At 42.0% G+C, this 22253-nt stretch overlaps 1 protein-coding gene across 1 annotated transcript in view; it reads right to left on the bottom strand.

The window, feature by feature from the left end:
• The window catches only part of LOC147015911 (uncharacterized), a 215507-nt gene that overhangs the window by 116776 nt on the left and 76478 nt on the right, over positions 1 to 22253 (bottom strand). The window contains exon 3 of the transcript XR_015049917.1: positions 11628 to 11765. The gene's annotated coding sequence lies outside the window, so the exon portion shown is untranslated. The remainder of the gene's footprint in view (positions 1 to 11627; positions 11766 to 22253) is intronic.

The following is a 22253-nucleotide window of genomic DNA, read 5'->3' as shown; positions in this document are numbered from 1 at the left end:
GGAGAGCAGTACTCCATCCGGCTATGGACAAAAGCTTTGTAAGTGGTCAGGAGCTCAAGAGGACCGAGGAAGGACTTTGCACGATGGAGGATTCCCAGTCGGCGTCTGGCTTTTGAGGCGAGGTTGGAAATGTGACTTTCCCAGGAAAGGTCATGGCAGATAGTGAGACCGAGAAGCTTTAAAGAAAAGATTTCTTCCAGAGTATCGTTGAGAAAGTGAATGGGGGGGGGGGGGTTTCTAAATGGTCCTTTCGAAGAGACATAGTGAGAGCGTGAGATTTGTCCGGATTGAAATACATGTTCCACGTGTTGGACCAGTTTGTGATTTTATCCAGATCTGCAGTGAGCGACGAAGCTGCTGCTTGCGGGTCTGAGGGATGAGTGATGGTACGGCAGAGGGTGGAGTCATCAGCAAAGAGATATAGAGGAATTTCTAGAGAGTCGGAGAGATCAATGATGAAAACCAGAAGAAGAACAGGGCCCAGAACGCTGCCTTGAGGAACTCCAGCCTGGACAGGAAGAGGGGATGAAAGAACTCCATTTAGGGCCACACATTGACTGCGACAGGAGAGGAAGTCTGCGAGCCATGAGTGGAGATGGCCTTGGATACCATAGGAAGAGAGTTTGGTGAGCAGGGCAGGGTGCCAGACAGTGTCAAAAGCACGTGATATGTCCAGGGATACGGCTCGGATTTCCTGTCTGGCATTGAGGACCTCCATCCATTGATGGGAGAGCAGAAGCAGCATAAACCCAGGGTAGAGTGACCTGGTCTGAAACCAAATTGATGATCGGAAATCAAGCCATTGGAGAAGAGGAAGGATTTCATGTCTGAAGCGATGATGGATTCCATAACCTTGCTGATGATTGGGAGAAGGCTGATTGGTCTGTAGTTATAGGGATCTGTTTTTGTACCTTTTTATCCAGGGCAGTGATGTTAGCAGATTTCCAAGCAGATGGCAGATGACTTTGAGCAAATGAGAGGGTGAATAGAACAGAGAGAGGGTGAGCAAGAGCAGAAGAGCAGGCTTTGAGGACACGTGGGCTGATGCCGTCTGGACCGGTTGCAGAATCTGAGTCGAGGTTTGAAAGCAAGCTCTCCACCTTATCAGGAGAAAAGGACACAGAGTCCAGGGATAGTTGGGTGCGACTGGGTAAAGTGGGTAGAGAAAGTGATGGGTTTAGGACACAAGATTTAGCTGCAAACACCGAGTTTAGGCATTCAGCTTTATCACGTGCGGTATCAGCAGTGCGGCCATTGAGGTGAGGGAGGGGATGGAGGGGGAACATACACCAGAAACAGATTTGATTAAATGCCACCAGGATTTTGAGGAGGGAGAGAGGTTTGAGAGTTCAGACTTGAGATGAGAAAGATGTTGTTTTCTCGCTCTCCTGAGGGTAGATACACACTTGTTCCAAGCTTTGTGGAAGGAACTGAGATTGCCCTCTGTTGGGTTTGCTTTCCATGAGGCAAAGGCAAGTTGTTTCAGGACAACTGCCTCACCACAAGCTTCAGTAAACCAAGGGCGGGAGGAAGGGTAGGACAACTGAACACGAGAGGGGATAAATCTGTGCATGAAGGAGAGCAAGTTTCTTTGAAAGAATTCCCAGGATGAGTTGATGTTTGAGAAAGTAGTGATAAGAGACCTAAACGTCTAAACGAGATAGGTAAGTTTGATGGTTGCTCGGAGACCCTGCCAGTCGGCTTGAGTGAAACGCCAGACTCGACGGCGGTGAGGTGGTTCTCTGATAACAGCCGGAGAGATGTCCACTTTGACAAGGACGTGGTCAGAAGAACCGATTGGATTGGAAGAAGAGCAGCAGATATTGTCAGGGAAATTTGTCAAAATCAGATCCAGAAGAGATGGAGTACCATTGGTTGAGATCCGGGTCGGGAAGTTGACCAATTGTGTCAGTCCCAATGAGTCACCATGGCAGGTGATAGAGGTACCCACACCTAGTCAACTGGCGTGATGACAATTGAAGTCACCACAGAAGAGGAAAAGAGAGTTTGGATGAGAAGATAGAAGATGTTCCATGTTTTCGGATAGTGAGGTGTAGATGGAGTCATCACTGTTAGGTGGACGGTACAGTACACATATAAACATGAGGTGGGAGTGGAGGGGAAGCCATAGCCAGAGGTATTCCTGGGGGTGTGGGGGAGTGAGAGCAGTGCATGGAGAGTGAGGAATAGAGTCTTTGATGAAGAGAGCAACACCTCCACTAAGGACGAGGCTCAGGTCTGTCATACCAGAGGAGGGAGTAACCGGGGAGAGATACTTGGGAGTCAGACACGTCTTGGGAGAGGAAAGTTTCTGGAAGGCAGATAATGTTTGGTTTGTCAGTGGCAGCCTGTATGGAAAGATCTGAAAGGTTTGAGCGAAGGGCCTGGATATTTGAGGTCCACACTTTTAATGAAGTGGTAGGGGAGCAGGCTTTGGGTGCAGGGGGTGGGGGGAGGGGGAGGGGAGGACAGGGGAGGAGGGGGGAGCTAAGGTGGGTTGTTGAAAGAGGGTGGGGGATTGCAGAATAGCTAGGGGAGGGGGCCAAATGAGGAGGAGAAAAAGGCTCTGTGGTGCTTGGGGAGAGGGGGGACAAGAGAGGGGGAAGAAGGCAGTTGAGGATTTGAGGAGGTAGAGTGAAGAGATGGAGGTGAGAGGGCAATGGAGGGAGGCAGCTTGGTGGATGAGAGAGGGGGCAAGTTTGAGAAGGATGAGTGAGGGGGATGAAAGGTGGGAGAAAGGTGAGGGGGGGAATTTTTGAAAGAGGTGAGAGGGAGGCTTGGAGGGAGAAGAGTGGGATGGTTGCTTTGAGAGTGAGAGTGAGGGGTGAGGGGGGTGAGTTGGCACTGAAGTTGGAAAAAAGAATGGTTGATGGAAAGCGAACATTCATAGCAAACTGTGGTTTTTAAAAGTTTTAGGTCAGAGATGCGATTTAACACAATTCTTGATGGGTGCAATGAAGGCGAATTCAGAGAATGGAGAGAAGAAGCGCTGTAACAGTTGGATTTTTTTAGGCAAGGAATGAAGGAGAGGTCGAAATGAGAGCAGTCTGTTAAAATAGCAGAAGAGTAGTGCATTATGAAACAGTAAAGAGTACCACATGTGTGAGAGAGGAAGATGAAGCATTATAAGATCGTTTTTGTTGTTATTATTAATGTTTGAGAGAGTTTTCAACAGATTAGGTCACGGAAGTGTTGACGAAAAAAAACGAGGGAGAAGACGAGGAGGAAGATAAGACGAAGAAGAAGAAGCAGAATCGGGAGAAGGTTAGCGTGTTGTTGTTTTTTTCTTTTTTTTTTGGAGATAAGAAATAGAGAGATTAGTTGGGAGAATGGGGGACGTTTAGGAAAGTGGGGAGGATGGAAATTGAAGGTAATGGGTGTGGTGTAGTGGGCCTGTGGGGGCAGGGCATGATGTGGAGGAGTGGTCGGCGTGGTCACGTGCGTGCAAGGGATATAGGAGTGCGCGCCACCTGAGGCGTCGTAGTGGTTGCTGTAGCCATTGTGGCAACCACTTCAAGCCAGACTTCTGCTTCAAGTCTGGCTGGGGGAGATGTGCCGCCTTGTCGGCCGGGGGCGTTTGATGGTGCCGGGGGAGGTTTGCTCAGGAGGTCGCCACAACCTCGCCGGAGGGCGTGTAAGCATGAGCCGCCTGGGGGCGCTTTTGCTGCGTAGTGATGCTGTGCTTCTCGCCTTGCTGCTTGATATCTGTAACGCGGTCAGGGTTTTTGTGGGTTCATTGGGCAACTCAGTCTTCGGGACCTGGCCGTTGCAGCAACCACTACGACACCTCAGGCGGCGCGCACTCCTATATCCCTTGCATGCACGTGATCACGCCGACCACTCCTCCACATCATGCCCTGCCCCCGCAGGCCCACTACACCACACTGGAGAGGATAGAAATTGAAGGTAATGGGGAGAAAAATCAAAACAAACAAAAAAAAAACGATCGAACACCGAGGGGAACCGGTAGGCCTCAAACCTAGGCCAAGGCCTAGGCCTCAAACACCCGGTAAGAACGTCGACAAAAAACTCACAAAATAGCATGATTTTTGAAACAAAAACGAACTAGGAACACACAGTAACATGTAGGTGAGAAAATTAAACAGTTAAAACGGGACAAATAACGACCGGAAACTTAACTGAGAACATCAGCAGGGAGCCCCCAAGGAGTCCTCTCATCGCTCCAAACCCAGAACCGGAAGTGAACCGGAACTTCCCTTGGCAGTGATATTCATGTCTCCACTGGCTGTGAGCCAGAGGTCAATTATGTCTGGGTCGGGCCTGGGGAGTCATGGATTCACTGGAACAAGGGGTGCGGTGCTGTCGGTACCTGTGCAGGAGGATGAAAGTCTGAGTCTTCAGGTGCTTTGTGCTTCCAGTCTTGCTCTATGGATGTGAGACTTGGACTCTGACCAGGGATCTGAGATGGAGACATAACTCCTTCGGTACCAGGTCTCCAGAGAATCCTTGGCTATCGCTGGTCCGACTTTGTGTCCAACAAGCGGTTGCTGAGTGAGACTCAGATAAGATTTGTTACCTGTATTGTCAGTGAGTGTCAGCTGATTCTGTATGGATATGTGGCTCGTTTTCCTGACGCTGATCCTGCTCACCAGATTCTCTCAGCGAGAGAGCCTCGTGAGTGGAGGAGGCCAATGGGCCGACCACGTGCCTCGTGGTTGCAGCAGGTTGATTGGCATCTCAAGGAGATGGGGATGGGCCAGGCATCTGCCTGGGGGATGGCCATATAGAGGCCCCTGGAATATTGGCGGAAAGTGGATGCAGCGACGCACTTCTTCAGCGTATGCTCTCATACCTGAGCTGACCTGATCTGGGTAGAGTCTGGGTGGTATGATACGTTTTCCACATCTTCATGAATGATTTCACCATACTCAAAGGGATAATGAATGACTGAAATCTTCTTATAACCCTCTCCTAAACGGTGCTTCTTCACCACTTTATGTCTGACTTCTTTGGAAAGCTCCTTGGTCTTCATGTTTGCCTTTTTGGTTGATCAAGTCAGTTGCACCTTAAAACTCCTTAGATAAATGGGAGAGCTTAATTTTTAAGTTAAACCTCTGATCACATACAGGTTAAACCTATTACACTTCTTTTGTAACCTTTCAAACAAATTTGCTCCTAAAGTGATTTAGCATTAAGTAGGCAAAGGGTTTGAATACTTATGCAACTGAGAATCATCTGATCTTCTCTGTTAATCAAACGTATTCACATTTTATTTGCATTTTTTTTTAGCTTTATCACTTTGTAGTAGTTTGTGTAGTGTGAAGAATATATATATATATATATATATATATATATATATATATATATATGTATATATATATATATATATATATATATATATATATATATATATATATATATATATATATATATATATATATATATATATATATATATATATATATATATGTAGTTTTATTTGAAAGCATCATGAAAATAAGCTCCGCTGGCATCAAAATATGAAAACTTTGGAGAGGGGTGATTACTTTTGCAGACCACTATATCACAGGTGTTTCATGTTTACCTTTAACAGTTAGCATTGTGCAATGTAGTAGACCCAAAAACTGCTTCAGTAACTTGGAGAGAGTTAAATAACCAATCACCAACAATAAGTATCGTACAATTTAGTGTCGTACAATGTGTACGTACAATTTAGATTTCTTTATTGAATACAAAAGAAATTGTGAATTAAGTTATGGACAAGACAAATTACCATTGGAAAACAAACCACAGCTTGAAGTATTGTAATTCTTTAACATTATGTTGGCTGTGTCTACAAAACCGAGAGAGAAAATGACAGCAATACCAATAACAACAATAACACCATTCATGCTATTATTGTAATCAGAGGGAATGGCTTATGCCATTTTGGTTTAACTAGCAGCCTTGTTTGAACAGCTTGCAATTTATTGCAACAGCTTGCAAGCCGTCATCCATATACAAGTTGCTGCACGGAACATGCTGTCCCTTCCACAAAGAACAACAATATTGCAACGCTGGTGATAAGTTTCTTAAAGTATGGTCATTATTCTATGACGTCATCTTATAACATTCCATCGTGAAACAAGAAACATGGAACGTCTTCCGAAGAGGAGCAAGATCTGCTATAATCTTGTTTCTCATGGTCCACTATGGGTATTGTCATAAAAATCGATGGTGCACAACAGACTTTATGAGACACCCAGAAACGATAGCGTAACTTTGTTTTTAGAGAAATCAACTGACTCGGAATGATTATTTTTTTACCTCCGCCACCGAAGTTAGTTGCAAAATCGAAGATTAACAAGTGCGGTATATTGGTTGGTCAGGTCTGTTGTTCTGTTTGTTTGTATGTCAATTGCTGACAGGTCACATTTTTACTCTGATCTTCTCTGATCTGATAACTGAATCTGATAACTTCTCTGATCTGAAACCTGATAGAGGTCGTGAAAAGCTGGAAGCCGATTGGTTTTTTAAGTCAGTCGGTCAAAGGTCAAGGTCACCTAAATCTGCAATTTTCATCCGATTGGCTTCAACCATTCTTGACCATTCTTTGAGTACACCCTAATTATATATTGCATATCAAACGGAAAAACATAGGTGAACGGTGAACCCTCGTCGACATGAAGCCTTGATCGACCGATGTGAGTTTGTCGATAAATTACATACCGTTTGAACATGAGTTGGACCGTGAGTACGTCTATTAAATACTTATTATTGGACCGTGACTGGTCTATTAATAACGGTCTATTGCAACATACATTTTAGATATTTACACTTTACACCTTTTAGACCACTTAAGATCATTTTAGACCCATTGGACCTTTTAAGACCCATTATACCCCCTTAGACCTGTTTTACCTTTACACACTTTCGACCCCACTTAGACCTTTTCAATCCATTGACCTGATTTAGGTACTTTAGACCTTTTAAGATCATTTAGACCCCTTGTCTCCTGAAAACCTTAACACGCTTTAGACTACTTATACCCCTTGACCATTAGACATTTTAGTCCTTTAGAGACATTAGACCCTGTTAGGACCCTTTAGACTCCATAGACCATGTCGACCTCTTGTACCTGGAACTACTGTTGGAACATTCCCTTTTGACCTTTAGACTCCTTCGACATTTTTGACCATTTTAGACCCTTTGGACATTTTAAAACCAGGCCTGGTGTTGGCGCAGTGGTTAGGGCAGTGGCTTGGGGACCCAAAAGGTCTTGAGTTCAAGCCCCATTGGGACAATATATATATATATATATATATATATATATATATATATATATATATATATATATATATATATATATATATATATACATACACGTCTTCTTCTTCTTCTTCTTTCGGCTGCTCCCGTTAGGGGTCGCCACAGCGGATCATCCATATGATCCGCATCGTGATTTGGCTCATGTTTTACACCGGATGCCCTTCCTGACGCAACCCTGGTCGCCTCTTGCGACACAGGGATCTGGTACACCTATTTTAACCGGGGTATACACCGGCCCAGTATACTGGTACTCATTTCGCCGACCTCGGAAAGATGACAGGCTGAGTCAACCCACTGGTGTATTGATTCAGTGGCCCAACAGGGCTTGAACTCAGGACCTTTTGGATCCCAAGCCGCTGCCCTAACCACTGCGCCAACACCAGGCTTATGTATGTATGTATGTATGTATGTATGTATGTATGTATGTATGTATGTATGTATGTATGTATGTATGTATGTATGTATGTATGTATATATATATATATATATATACATATACATACATACATACATACATACATACATACATACATACATACATACATACATAAGCCTGGTGTTGGCGCAGTGGTTAGGGCAGCGGCTTGGGATCCAAAAGGTCCTGAGTTCAAGCCCCGTTGGGCCACTGAATCAATACACATGAAATGCCCCGGTTAGAATAGGTGTACCATATTGCTGTGTCGTAAGAGGCGACCAGGGTTGCGTCAGGAAGGGCATCCGGCGTAAAAACCTATGCCAAATCATTATGCGGACAACAAAACGAATTTCCATACCGGATCGGTCGAGGCCCGGGTTACCAACGACCGCCACCGGTACCGGTGGTCAGCAGGGTACCAGTGGAAACACACACACACACACACACACACACACACACACACACACACACACACACACACACACACACACACACACACACACACACACACACACACACACCAGTGGATACTTTGAGACCTGTGAGGGATCAGTTGCACCTTCTGAAACCTGCATATGGAGATCTTGTAATGTTAGCAAATCACCCAAAAATGAAACAGCAAACTGCATGTAATTGCTGAAAAACGGGACGCCTGTGGACTGTGCCGTCATGGATTGCAAAAGCAGGTTATGAAGTACAGTGTTTCACTCAATGAATTTACACTTTCTTCACATTACCATAATTTTTTCTTCACTCAATATAATCGTCTGAACAGAAGAAAAAGTTAAGTTGAATACCTTACTTAAATAAATACACGAAGTTATAACAATTGCTTCATTTGTTAAAATTTTCTGATTTCACTCCAGATTTCACCACTTATTTTGTTCACCAGATCCAATTCTCAAATCCGACATGATAATTCGATTATATACTTTAATTAGTCCGTGAGAGGAGATCATGCTTCCAAATCGAGGCATGGTTGAATAGGCCGAACAAAATGGCAGCTGAAGACTCCAGTAACTACAGAGGGCTGAGCAAGATGGCGTGCCGCCATCTTGGTAAGGCTTATTTTGTTGTTTTTATCTTGCCAAAACGAAGTTTTTGCAAGATATGTTAGTCAGCTTGTATGTTTTTTTTGTTTGTTTGTTTGTTTGTCTGTAATCACGTATAAAAAATTCTGCAGAGCACAGTTATCATCGGAAATTTTTGTAACTTCGCATATCAGAGGCCTATAGAGGTCCCTTTCAGTGCACAACATTTTGAAGGTCAAGGTCAAAGGTCAAGGTCACTTTGTCGCAAATCAGGGGAGTCGACGAAACCCTTATTTTTTGGAGTAATTTTGATCGGATCGTCTTCAAACTTCATGGGAATATAGTTCATGGTCTGGCGCTCAGCTGATTAATTTTTGGTGGAGATTGGCCTTGACCTTCATGGTTAGCGCCTCAGGTCAAACATATTTGACCCCAAGGTCAAATTTTCAAGTTTTAGGAACCATATCGTGTAGTACCTCAAATTGAACACCTCGATGAGTGCTTTCTAGATATGTCAAGCTTGAGACATTATGACGTCATTTGGTGACGTTATGAGGCAAAAGCATATTTTTCATGGTTACTTTGTAGAACGATTCTCATCGGAATCTCTCGGAGGCAGATATTCCTCAAGGAGTCGCTCCTGGAGGATAGCAGCTCTGTTCACCTCAGTGTGACCTTAAAGAAGTCACACGTGGTCACCTTTGGGCAAGATACGGGTCACCCTGCGGGTGACATTGGTTTATTTTTGTGATTAGAACCCCCTAAATTATCTTCAAAAGGGGTGTTTTAATTAACCCAAACACCCAATTTTCACTCTTGCACTTCCTTCGAGTTTTCTTAGTTTGCATTCAAAGTTTCATGCCGCTAGGTTTTATATTTTGGAGTTATGGAGGACACACACACACACACACACACACACACACACACACACACACACACACACACACACACACACACACACACACACACACACACACACACACACACACACACACACACACTGCCTTTCATTAGTAAAGATGAAGACAAGTTGTTCATTCTTCAAATGTACACCATAGGCCTGAAGTCTGAGACCGATGCGGAGTGAACAAAATGGTGGCAATTTGATTTTTTAAGGAAGGAATTGTGAGTGGAGTCATTCCAGCAAAGCTCCACCCTGTACAGATGGATCCCAGACATATATATATATATATATATATATATATATATATATATATATATATATATATATATATATATATATATATATATATATATATATATATATATATATATATATATATATATATATATTGGAACATTTGTGAAATCTAAAAATGACTTCGTCCTCAAGCACCTCCCTCTGAAACAAACCCCAAGACATCAACCACCACTCTGAAACCACAAGTTTCACCCTCGCCCCAAACCTGAAACCTTCAATCACCTCCCCACTCCAAGCCTTCAATCCCCCTTCCCCCACCCACTACATCCCCTAGTCCCAACCTCTCCCTCCCAACTGTGTCCCATCTTTGTTCCCACTGCCCCTCAGAACCCTAACTCTTTGTGCTCCTCTCCTCCCCCCTCCTACCTTGAAAAGGGGGGGGGCAGAGAGGGGAGAGAAGAGAGAAGGGGGAGTGGAGAGTGGGGAAAATTACAATTGGTATCTACCGATATTACACACTTCTATGTTCTCACAATTGTTTAATGGGGATCACAGCAGCATAAAAGTGGAAAATAACCCAAACTTTTGCTTAGTACTGTATATATATATATATATATATATATATATATATATATATATATATATATATATATATATATATATACACATATATATATATATATATATATATATATATATATATATATATATATACACATCTCTCTCTCTCTCTCTCTCTCTCTCTCTCTCTCTCTCTCTCTCTCTCTCTCTCTCTCTCTCTCTCTCTCTCTCTCTCTCTCTCTCTCTCTCTCTCTCTCTCTCTCTCTCTCTCTCCCTCTCTCTCTCCCTCTCCCTCTCCCTCTCCCCTTCTCTCTCTCCCTCTCCCTCTCCCTCTCCCTCTATCTCTCTCTATCAATTCTGCAGCACTCAAGGTGTCGATGTAGCCATGCGGGATGCATGCCAAGCAGAGCTTTCGTCTGCCGGCGTGGCTGCCACTTAATCACCGTCAATAATGGTGGGGATAGTGTGTCTGTTCATTTAATTTACTAATCCAATCATTAGGCAGATCATTGCCATGCCATTGTCTGCCCAACGGCTTCCATTAACCCCAGATTCATCTGCCAGACTGTCTTGAAGCTTGGGGAGTGGGGGGGGGGGGGGGGAAACACCTTGCATGTCGTCATGAGGCCTGGTTTATCCCACGTTTCTTATGCTGATAGATCTTACAATCCTTCCATTCTTATATTTTCCATGTACTTCAATTATACAATGTCTTTACTGCTTTTACTTTTGATGATTCTGGAGATGAGGAGCCAATTGAAATAAAACTTGGAAACAAGCAAAATTATGCAAGCCTTTTAAAATGCAAACCTTCTTACTAATCCCTCATTCTGATGACTTTAAAGTCCCTCACCAGATGTTTAACCTCCTGCTTCAATTACACAAAAATCCTTGAATATTTAAAATGTAAAAGTTTTCAATGAAGATGACCTTCAGCTCAGCAGTTTCTTCCGTAACTCAAAGTCCAAGACCATCCTCCCTGCTCCCCAGAGTTTTTCCATGTATGATTCAAAGAATCATTTTGTCATTTCAAGAAGAACATCATTTGGACCATCATTTGGACCCATGTTGCATATGCTCCGCACATACTGTTTGTTATCGTTGATTGTTAAAATAAATTATCGCATGAAGAGTAATCCATTCGTCAATGAGCCTCGATCTTGCATCGAATTGAAAAAAAAAAATCCTTAAAAACGAGGATTGAACAGACCTGTGTTCAGAAGGATACCCAAAACGATATCTGCCACAAGAGGCAGCAACACCTCCAGAACTGCAACCAAACAGCTTCTGAGTCAAACCGGACCCTACTGGGACCAAAACCGAAGGCCAACAGAACTATCCAGCCATCCTGCAACAAAGGAAGAAAAAGGAGCACCATGATTATGCTGATCAAAAAAAAAAAGTTTGGACCACCATTCTATTGTATAGTGCAGAAAGATTGGTTCACTTTCATAAAACGTTCTTGAGGCTCCTTGTTTTGCACTGAAACCTTACAGCTTGCTCCATCACCAATGCCTTAAATAGAGATAGTTCTTCTTGTTCTTTCATATGCACCATAAACCTGCGAGTGGCATCGTTGGCTGGGGGCTTGGCTGCGCCGCTGATGCCAGGGTAGCTCACCACGTCTTCCCCAAGGACACCGTGGGATCTTTAACGTCCACCAACTAAGTATTGGGTCATTACTCGCACAAGCATCATGTGTGGAGGGGAGCAAATTGAGCGGAAAACCTGCAGGGAAAGCCTACTCCATGATGCACCTCCAAAGTCAATTAATAAACTTACTATCACATGACCCGGGCAGCAGAAACAAGAACGAAGCATGGAGAGCAATTGTGACTCGCTTGGAGCAGGACATGCTTCTACACTTTGTCACTTTTTTTTCACAACTCTTGTAAATATGGCTGATTAGTTTGGAAATCATTGTTCCCAAAAGTCGGTTAATTAATTACCTTCACCACCGGAGGTGAATGGTAGTTAGATTTTCACCCCTGTTTGTCTGATTGTCCGTCTGTGAGCAGGATATCTCAAAATGTTGTGGATAGATTTGAACGAAGTTTGATTGACATGTTGTGTGTGTGTGACAAGGACGAAATGATTAGATTTTGGTGAAGATCTGGATTCAGATACGAGAATTTTTTTTATTACCCGGTGGACGGATGTGATGTTTCTACCCCTATCTGTCTGTGTTTGTCTGTTTGTCTGTCTGTGAGCAGAATATCTCCAAAAATTGTGGATGGATTTGGACGAAATTTGGTGGGCAGGTTGGATGTGTGAACAAGGATGAATTGATTAGATATTGGTGAAGATCTGGATCCTCGAATTTTGTAAGTGATTCTTCACCATTGAGTGATAGGGCTAAAAACAAAACATAGCACAATATCCCCAAAAGTTAGACGTATTTGAAGGAAGCTTAGTGGACAGGTTCGGTGTGTGACAAGGATGAAGTGATTGGATTTTGGTGAAGATCCGAATCCGGATACTGGAATGTTTTTTAATCTCTTCAATGGTTCTTCACCATTGAGAGATATGGCCAAAAACGATACATCGCACAATATCTCAAAAAGTTACGGACGGATTGGGACAAAACTTAATGGATAAGTTGGTTAAGTGACAAGAACAAGCTGATTAGATTTTGGTTTTGGTCAGATGCAACTATGGCAAATATAAGTCAGATACAAAATGTAAACTGTTCAGCATCGCAGCGGTGCACGCTCGATGAGTGCCCTTCTAGTTAATACTATTTTCATCCCTAGTTACATTTATAATTAACGGTCAAGTGTCATTTACAACAAAAGCTTGTTGTTACTGGTATACGAGAGAAATAAAAGATAACAACTTGGTCTCGGGCACGGCGACAGAACTTGTCAAGAGGTTGGTTATAATTATTTATTTATTTAATATATTTTAATGTCCAACACCACGTCGATTTATATAACGAGAGTAAAGACGAGGTCTGGTCGAGGGGAGGCAAGAACTTGATGTCATCTTTTTTTAGTCCGTGGTTTTGGGCCAAAATTCGAACTTTTTACTCTTTCGGGGATTACTGTGAAAACTGAACCGTTTTGGCATTCTTGCATGAATGTGGAGTTATATTAGAGGTCGATTATACCATGTACTCATGTAAAAGGCTTTTATTTCCATAAAGACCTCAGAGGTCGATAAAAAGGTGGGGCGTGGGGGGGGGGAGGGGAACGACATGATCAGCTATTATTTAATTATACATATTTTTCGAAAACACTCCGCAGTCATCGAGGATTGTTTTTTTCTTCTTCTTTCATGTGTAGCATGAACCTGCGAGTCCCATTATTGGCTGGGGGTATGGCTGCGCCATGATGGACACCGTGGGATCTTTAATGCCCACGAACTAACCGAGGCCTTGCGTGGATGACAGCTGTTATTAGTATGGTGTGAACGAGGTGTGTTTAAGTATCAGAGAATTCAGTGGTAAAAAAAAAAATTGGTATTTTGTGTGGTGTAATAAGGGTGGAACAACAGAGGGATAAAGCTTTCTCAGGAATCGGTTTCTTTCACTTCCCGAAGGATCCTGTGATCCAACCCCAAAATGCATGGATATAAGACATTAAACAGGAGACTTTCACCGCAACGGTGCAGAGCAGTGATTTGCTATTGATAGAAATGTTGACGATCTGACAAGAAGAATTGGCAACCACCGAGGAATAAACCAACTGAAACCCAATGCCACCAAACAATGTTCCACTTAAGTGGGAATTCAATCCCCAAACACTGGGATGCAAATGATGCAGAAAACTCCGAATCGCTGATTATGCCAACCATGACAAGTTGTCGCTTGGCCACATTGCCTCTGAAGTCGTACCCAAAATGATGACTGCTTGATGTGGTTATCTTTCTTGTTTTAAATAATAAGATAACGATTACTACTTTAACGGGACAGATGTTCCCATCTTTCTAAAGGGTTGGCCAGGAAAAGATTTTGGCCCAAGTCTTTGACAAACTGGCTGGCCAGGCCTGATTGATAACTCAGCTACTCTTTGGGAACTATTCCTGCATGGTATCGCTTTACATCCACCAACTAATGGGAGCAGACAGGACCACAACCTCCTGTCCGTTCGAGGCACAGCGTACTTTATGATGCAACGTCCTACCTGTGAAATCCTGGGATGGCAGCTTGTAGTCAGACCAGAAATCAACTCCAGACTAGAAGGCTCAAAGCTGAGTATGCTACCTCTGAGCTGTCCTGCCAACCAATCCTGGGGATTGAAATCACAGCAGTAAAGAAAAGTAATGCAGTTTTAATTATTTAACAATTTTTTGCCATCTTCCCTGTTGCTGCACAGCACCTCCATCCCACTGATAGGCAAACAGCAGCTGCCTCACTCTCTACTGATCTGGAAATTATTGCATGCTGTTCTGAGAAATGGAACATGTCCTTTAATCCTGGCAAATCTTACTCTCATCCTGTCACTCTGGAAGGATTATTAAACAAACCCAGCTATCTATCTTCGTGGTTGCTCCTGGAAGAGGTTGAATCACTTGAACCTTTCGGCCTCATCTTGAGCCACGACCTCTCCTGGGTCGACAATATAGAAAAGTTGGCTTCCAAAGACAGCTGCAGACTGGACATTCTCGGTCTTTTCAAGTCATTCATTTAATAATCTCAAATATTCACAGCCTACAAGACTTTTGTCCATTGCTTAATGGAGTACTGCTCTCCCATATTGAATACTGCTCTCCCATTTCCCTGCAAAGTTTCAAATAGGCAGTGCACAACCATCTCATGTAATCTCTCACCCCGACTCACAATCTTTTCTAATCCCATTAACCTTACCTAACCTAACCCTCTTACTTTCATGTTATTATGTTTCCTCCCCTCGTCTCTGTACTCTTCTTCTGTTTGTTCATTCCCTTGTTTATTGTCTCAAAATATGGCCCCAATGCTCCACTGTCTGTTCATTGACATTTTACTCTGTCACCTCGTTCTTCCATGAGCCTCGATGTTGTACAGAAAAACTGTTAAGTATGGAAGCATGTCTTCCACTCATTCTCATTAGTAGGCCTGTTGTTGGCTAAACAATAAATTAAGGTGGCTGCTTTAAAATCCGAGGGTCTTGAGTTCAAGCCCCTGTCGGGCCATTGACTTAACTACGGGTAGGGTTGACTCAGCCGGTCATGGTTGACTCAGCCTGTCATTCTTCCAAGGTTGGCAAATGAGTACCAGTGTGCTGGTAACAGGGGCATTGCATCAGCGAGCACAACCACACCCCCAGAAAATGATGGAGCCAAGCAGTCACAGGCAGCATACAAATAAATAGATATACTAGAAGGGCACTCAGTAGAGCGCATACCTCTGCCAGACAATGCCTGATCCACAGGAACATATTGGGTCCAAAACATTTTTGAAATACCATGCAATACAGTAAGATATCGTTTTTGGCCCTATCTCTCAATGGTGAAGAATCACTTTGAAATTAAATAATTCTCGCATCCAGATCCGGATTCGGATCTTCACCAAAATCGAGACAATTTGTCATTGTAACAAACTCAACCTGTCAACAAAATTTCATCTGGATCCGTCCACAACTTTTTGAGATATCCCGAACACAGACAAATAAACAAACAGACAAGCCGGGAGGCGGCGATGGGTCGCCGAGCATGGAAACTATAAGATATGAAGCAAAATGGATGTCAGATAGCGGATAGGGAATCACCTTAAGATTATGCATATCAAATCTCATCCAGTTCCATCTCCTGATAACTACTCGGTATCCATTTGAATGAAAAGTACCGAAAATACGGTTTGAAATCAGAAATCCCCAAAGTTCGAGGGGGTGCTGTAGGTGAACAAAGATCTAAATCGAAAATCCGGCTCGGTCGTTTGTGCACAATGTATTCCAGACGATTAGTGTGAATTTTCATGACCATCCGACCATAATCCTAGGAGGAGTAGCATTTTGCGCGAAGGCACCTCCAGCTCTCGCATATTATCGATTTTTGCACTAATTGACCTTTGACCCCTGACCTAAGTGAAATCGGTCAATATGTCCTGAGGCAAAGTTGTAGTACTCATTGAGTACCATGAACCTGCAAAGTTTCATTCGTATCGATGCACTCACCTGGTCGCTAGGGGGCCTTCAATTTTTGCCAATTTTCGTGCATACCCTAATAATTGTAGGGGGTCGCCGTGGGTAAAGTATTCCATATATCACAAAAACCGGAATATATTTGATAGAGCATCACCTGTAGATCATTTCCTGCCAAATGTCATAACCCTACGTGGGATAATGGCTTTCGGAATTGACTTCGCGTGAACGGTACCGATTTTGAAGGTTTTCGGTTGTTGCTAGGGAACCAAAGCGTCCCTAGCAACCATCACAATTTCCAAAGCACTAGGTCATAAGATGTACCTACCACCTGAGTTTGGTCAAAATCCGCCCACGTTTACTACCAATTATGCTGATGACAAACAAACAAACAAACAAACATCCAAACAAACAGACAGAATTACTGACAATAAGGGTCACCTATTTCGGCGACCCAACAGAAAGGGGTGAAAACATGACCTCCTTCACCTTCGGTGGCAGAGGTAATAAATAAATTCTCATTGGCATCTGAGTGGCAGTTGGAATGTGGAGAATCACGAGTGTGTCTGCTGACCTTGACTTACTATGTTGTGGAACACATTCACAGATCTTCGTCAGTTGCTCCATCCCTTTCCTTTCATTTTTTTCTGCCATGATGTTCTTTCCAATGTACAGATGATGCATTGTGTCATCGTGACGTTGTTGTTGTGCTACATAGGACCAATGACACCACATTCCTAACAATCAAGTTCACCTGTGAAGAGGTGTCAGACGGGTTGCTCGTCTTCCTTGACAACATCAGTGAAAACTGATAAGTGCACTGAATGGTATATCTTACACTCATTGGCTTATTTTCCTGATATGACAGAAACATTTGCAAAATAATGTGTGCAGATATTTTTGATATCAATTAAAACTTTCATCTCCTCTCTGTGTCAAGGCTGGAGTGATTCAAGGCAGTGTTCTGGGCCCATTCCTATTCCTGATCTTCATCAATGATCTCTCTGACTCTGTAAAAATCCTCCTTTTCTATTAGCTGATAACTCCACCATCTGCCATGACATCCCTCATCCTTCAGAGGCAGGCAGCAGCCTCATTCCTCACTTCAAGCTTTGACAAAAATCATAAACTGGTCAAACACTTGGAATATGTCTTTTAACCCTGTGAAATCTCTCGCCCCCCCCCCTCTCTCTCACTCTCCCTCTCTCTGTCTGACTGACTGAAAGGACGGCTGGCAAACCCTCCTATCTACTTTCTTAACAATCCTCTTGAGGAAGTTCAGTCACTCAAACTCCTGGGGCTCACTGTCAGCCATGATCTTTCTTGGGTAAGCCACATTTCAAGTTGGCCTCCAAAGCCAGTCGCATTTGGACAACCTTCATCATACAAAGTCCATTCTTGGCACACCTGAACTCCAATGCACCTACAAGGCCTTCATCTGCAGCTTGATGGATTACTGATCACCCCTCTGGACTGGCTGCCCTACCTCACACCTTTCTCAGCCTGACACCATGGAAACCAAGGTCTACATGATCATTGGAATCTCCGCATTGAAGCTGAGTCCATGGGTCTATCACTTTCCCATCACAGAGAAGTCAGTGGTCTCTCTGTCTTCTACCTCCTCCTTTCTCATCTTGTACCCTCTACTTCTGTGCTTTGTCCTCTCCCAGGTTTTTGCAGGGTACACAGGTCCTCCATCAATCCCCTTCTGGTGAAACTACCTAAATCCAGGATCACTGCTCACCTCCACTTATTCGCTTCTCTTTCCCCCACCTGTGGAACCAATTTCCACATTATCCTCAATCTCATTCTTCCCACCATGTCTCCAAGACAGCTATCCACAACCCTCTCAGATAATCCCTCATTCAAAACCATGATCTTTTCTACCTCTGTTAACACCCTCCCCCCTAAAGCCGACGTCCATCGAAATTTCCAGTTTTTCCTTCCTGAGAGTTTGCTTCTGAATCCATATTCTCCACCCCGTGAATCCGCCCCTTCCCCTCTTTCCTCCCCACTTCCCGTATTTGTCCAAGTCTCCCTCTATTTTATCCTTCAACCCTGTTGTTGATGTCCCTCCCCCTCTTTCTACCGTTCCTTTTGATCTGCTGCATCCTGATCCATTCAGAGTTCTATCTCTTCCATGAGCCTTGACTTTGTATGTAAAAAAGTCTTTCTGTTTTATCTTAATGAGGCTGAATGAAAAGGTGCTGCAGGATAAGCATAAGGGAGTGGTGTACTCCATTACAGATACCAAGAGTGGAATGGTGTCTGTTTGTGGGCAAGGCTGAATAAACTTTGTACTGTTGGCACAAAGTGCATAAAAGTGTACTCAGGTGCAGCGACTGCAGTCAATTTGCCCATCTTCAAACACTGAACTTTAAATGTTGTGAATTAATTAAACTGATGAAGTCCTGGAGCAAACCCTGACCAAGCCAAGTGGCTTTTCATTTAAATGTGGTGTAGGGGAGTAAAATCATCAGCTTTCCATCTATAATCCATACAACAGTGCTGTTTCACCTACATCCAAAGGATGTCAAAAGAGCATACTAACAGTTTTATAGTCGGGTCAAGAGTCAAACCCAAACCAGACAGCTCAGAGCAAAGTTCACTACCTCTGTGGCATCTTCGCAGACAGAAAGTTAGCGAGAATAAAAACAAATACAAAGTTAGACAGGAGGTGGTAGCATGCTACAACATATATTTAATTGGAGTTGATTACTCGAAATCATAAACTTTTAAAAATCCCAATTAATTATAAATATCAGGCCTTTTAAATTCCTAATCTAATGCTACTACTGAAACGCCAAGAAATAAATCCAGATCTTTATCTCATCCTCACTCTTGCCAAACTATCCCAGAATTGTACTTTGTACCTGAAGTCGTTTCTCAAAACAAAAGCACTATGGTTTGAAGACCGTGAAGAGCTGGACATCTAGACGATTATAAAACACCTCTCCAAAGTGTTGAAACAGGTGGACTGTTTACGATACTTCACGTCCATTGTTTTGGAATGACAATCGAGGCAACCATTCATTGAAATGGCTTTCCTCTGGTGCATTCACATGATTGTGTGCCATTGTTAGCTCTGCACCTGTGTTTGGAAGAGTGGAATTCAACCATTGGGATTCGGGTGTTGTGAGAGGGGCTCCAGTTGTGTGGTCACTGGATTGTCTTCCTAGGAAGAAGGGTTGACTCCTCTTAAGGGTGGGCCAAATTCCACAGAAACGCGAAGTGCAAGCTGTTTTTTTGTATCACAACTTGCATCAGAATGATTCCACCAACATTATTTCCTCCCAGGTGTAGAGCAGAACAACAAAGAGCAGTCATGGAAGAGCAGAACAACAAAGGGGGTGGGGTAGGTCAATTGACAGAAAGTGGGATGAAGAGTAAACAGGACGACTTCCTTTGGATAAGATTAAAAATTAAAGGTAGTCTTCATTTATGCAACAATTTCCCAATGATTTTTTCTTGCAAATCAGTTAATGGAGTTAATTGTTGAGGTATAAAGAATTTCGTTAGTTGTTGAGGTATATAGAACACATTCATGCAGACTTGAATGAGAGTTATGAATTGAAAAATAAAAAATCCTTGGCATATCTTGAACTATTGGGACAATCTTGTTTGTGGAACCTTTTGAGGGTACCAGACACGTAGTTCTCGAATTCGGAAGGTATTGGATGATATTCCCTTTAACTGTTTCTAATCTGAAATTGTTAATCAAATGAAATTGCACCTTGGATATATATGTATGTATATATATATATATATATATATATATATATATATATATATATATATATATATATATATATATATATATATATATATATATATATATATCGATGTGTACCAGATGCAGGTGTGGAAGGGCGGTTTGGACTAAGAGACATACGTCATATATTGTATAATGGATGGTGGTGGATTGGTGGACAATGTTTATGCACAAATCCCAATCACTGACATATGTTTAAGATTTAATTTGTATGGTAATTATTACGTTATTCCTTAACACACGTGTGTGTGTGTGTGTGTGTGTGTGTGTGTGTGTGTGTGTGTGTGTGTGTGTATATATATATATATATATATATATATATATATATATATATATATATATATATATATATATATATATATATATATATATATATATATATATATATATATATGACGAAAACTCTCATCTTGTATATAGATATGTGTGTATGTATGTATGTATGTATGTATTTTCCAGAAACACAGCCAAAATGGTACACGATAGCGCAATTTTTTTTTGGTCACCTTACTCACCATTCCCCTGCGGTGTGCAGTATCAAGTTTTGTTCAAATCGGGTAACGAAAAAAATTATTAAAAAATCAATTCCTGATTCAGTCAAGTACTCTTCGGGAGAATTTGATTATTGCAAACAACCTCAGTGGTATAGTTCGCTGAAGCTATCTTTTTTTTTTTTTTCTTGAAATGATTTATTTTTAAATCTAAAACATTTAATATCGACAAAGAACGATTTATTTTTAAGCATAAAATAAACAGCCATTTTGATCTAATACTTCCGTGTTCATGAATAAATAAAATTGTGTTTCGAAGATTATGCACAATAATTTCTTTGACTTTCTTTTCTCCGTTTTTTTTTCACATTGACGCACAACATCAAGTTATGTTCAAATCAGGCACCAAAAAAATTATTAAAAAATCAATTCCCGATTCGGTCAAGTATTGTTTGGGATTATTTGATCAATGCAAACAACCTCGTGGTAAAGTTTGCTGGAGCTATCTTTATTTTTGGAAATGATATTTTATTTTATCAACCGCTGTCACAACGGGAACCCAATGGGTTCACGGGTCGTTTAGTGTGTGTGTATATATATATATATATATATATATATATATATATATATATATATATATATATATATATATATATATATATATATATATGTATATATATATATATACACACATATATATGTATATACATATACATAAATATATATGAGTTTGTCCGTCCGTCCCCAAACTACTCCCTCAGTTTTGGGGCCAGCCTCATCAAACCTTCTGTGGAATATTTTGGGATCCCAGGTGGTGTCCTAAGTTAGGTAGGAGTTTTCATAAATACCTCAACACAACTATCCCAGGTCAAAAAACCAGTAAAGACCAGTAGCTTACTGGTCAACTGGTACCAGTTGAAAACCAGTAGCCAACTGGTACCAGTAAAGCCAGTTGGTTTCTTACTGGTTTTAATATGGAAATTGGAATAGAGTGATGTATTACCAGTTGAAATACAATTGTATTTAACTAACTGGTATCAACTGGGACCAGTACATTGCAACTGGTATCAACTGGAACCAGTAAGACTTTAACTGGTACAAATATGAGCTACTGGTTTTTTCAACTGGGAAATTGGAATTCTGACTGAATTTAACTGGTACCAGTTGAAACCAATAGAGACCAGTTAAAGACCAATTAGAACCAATAGAGACCAGTTGAAAATGTGTACTGGTTTTAACTGGTTTTTCGACCTGGGATGATTTTGACTTTCGTTCCATACGAAGCTGCTCCCAATCCAGAAGTAAACACAATCACAAATTCGGCAGAAACATTTGCTGGTCTGATCATATCTTAATACAATTATGATTTTAATTTTCGATCCTTTTGAAGTGCTTTGTATCCTCTTTTCTTGCCAGCAGATTTGTCTCTGTTTTATGTCACGTGAGAACGACGTCGATATATTAGTTTGCTTCACAAGTGTTTGTATTTTTCATATTCATGGTGTCGTATTAAT

This window comes from Eptatretus burgeri, chromosome 12, assembly GCF_056783735.1.
Source record: "Eptatretus burgeri isolate ZD-2024b chromosome 12, Ebu_testis_v1, whole genome shotgun sequence".
NCBI classification, from domain to species: Eukaryota; Metazoa; Chordata; class Myxini; order Myxiniformes; family Myxinidae; genus Eptatretus; species Eptatretus burgeri.
Note: the sequence above shows the minus strand (reverse complement) of the source record. Positions and strands in the feature narration are given on the sequence as shown.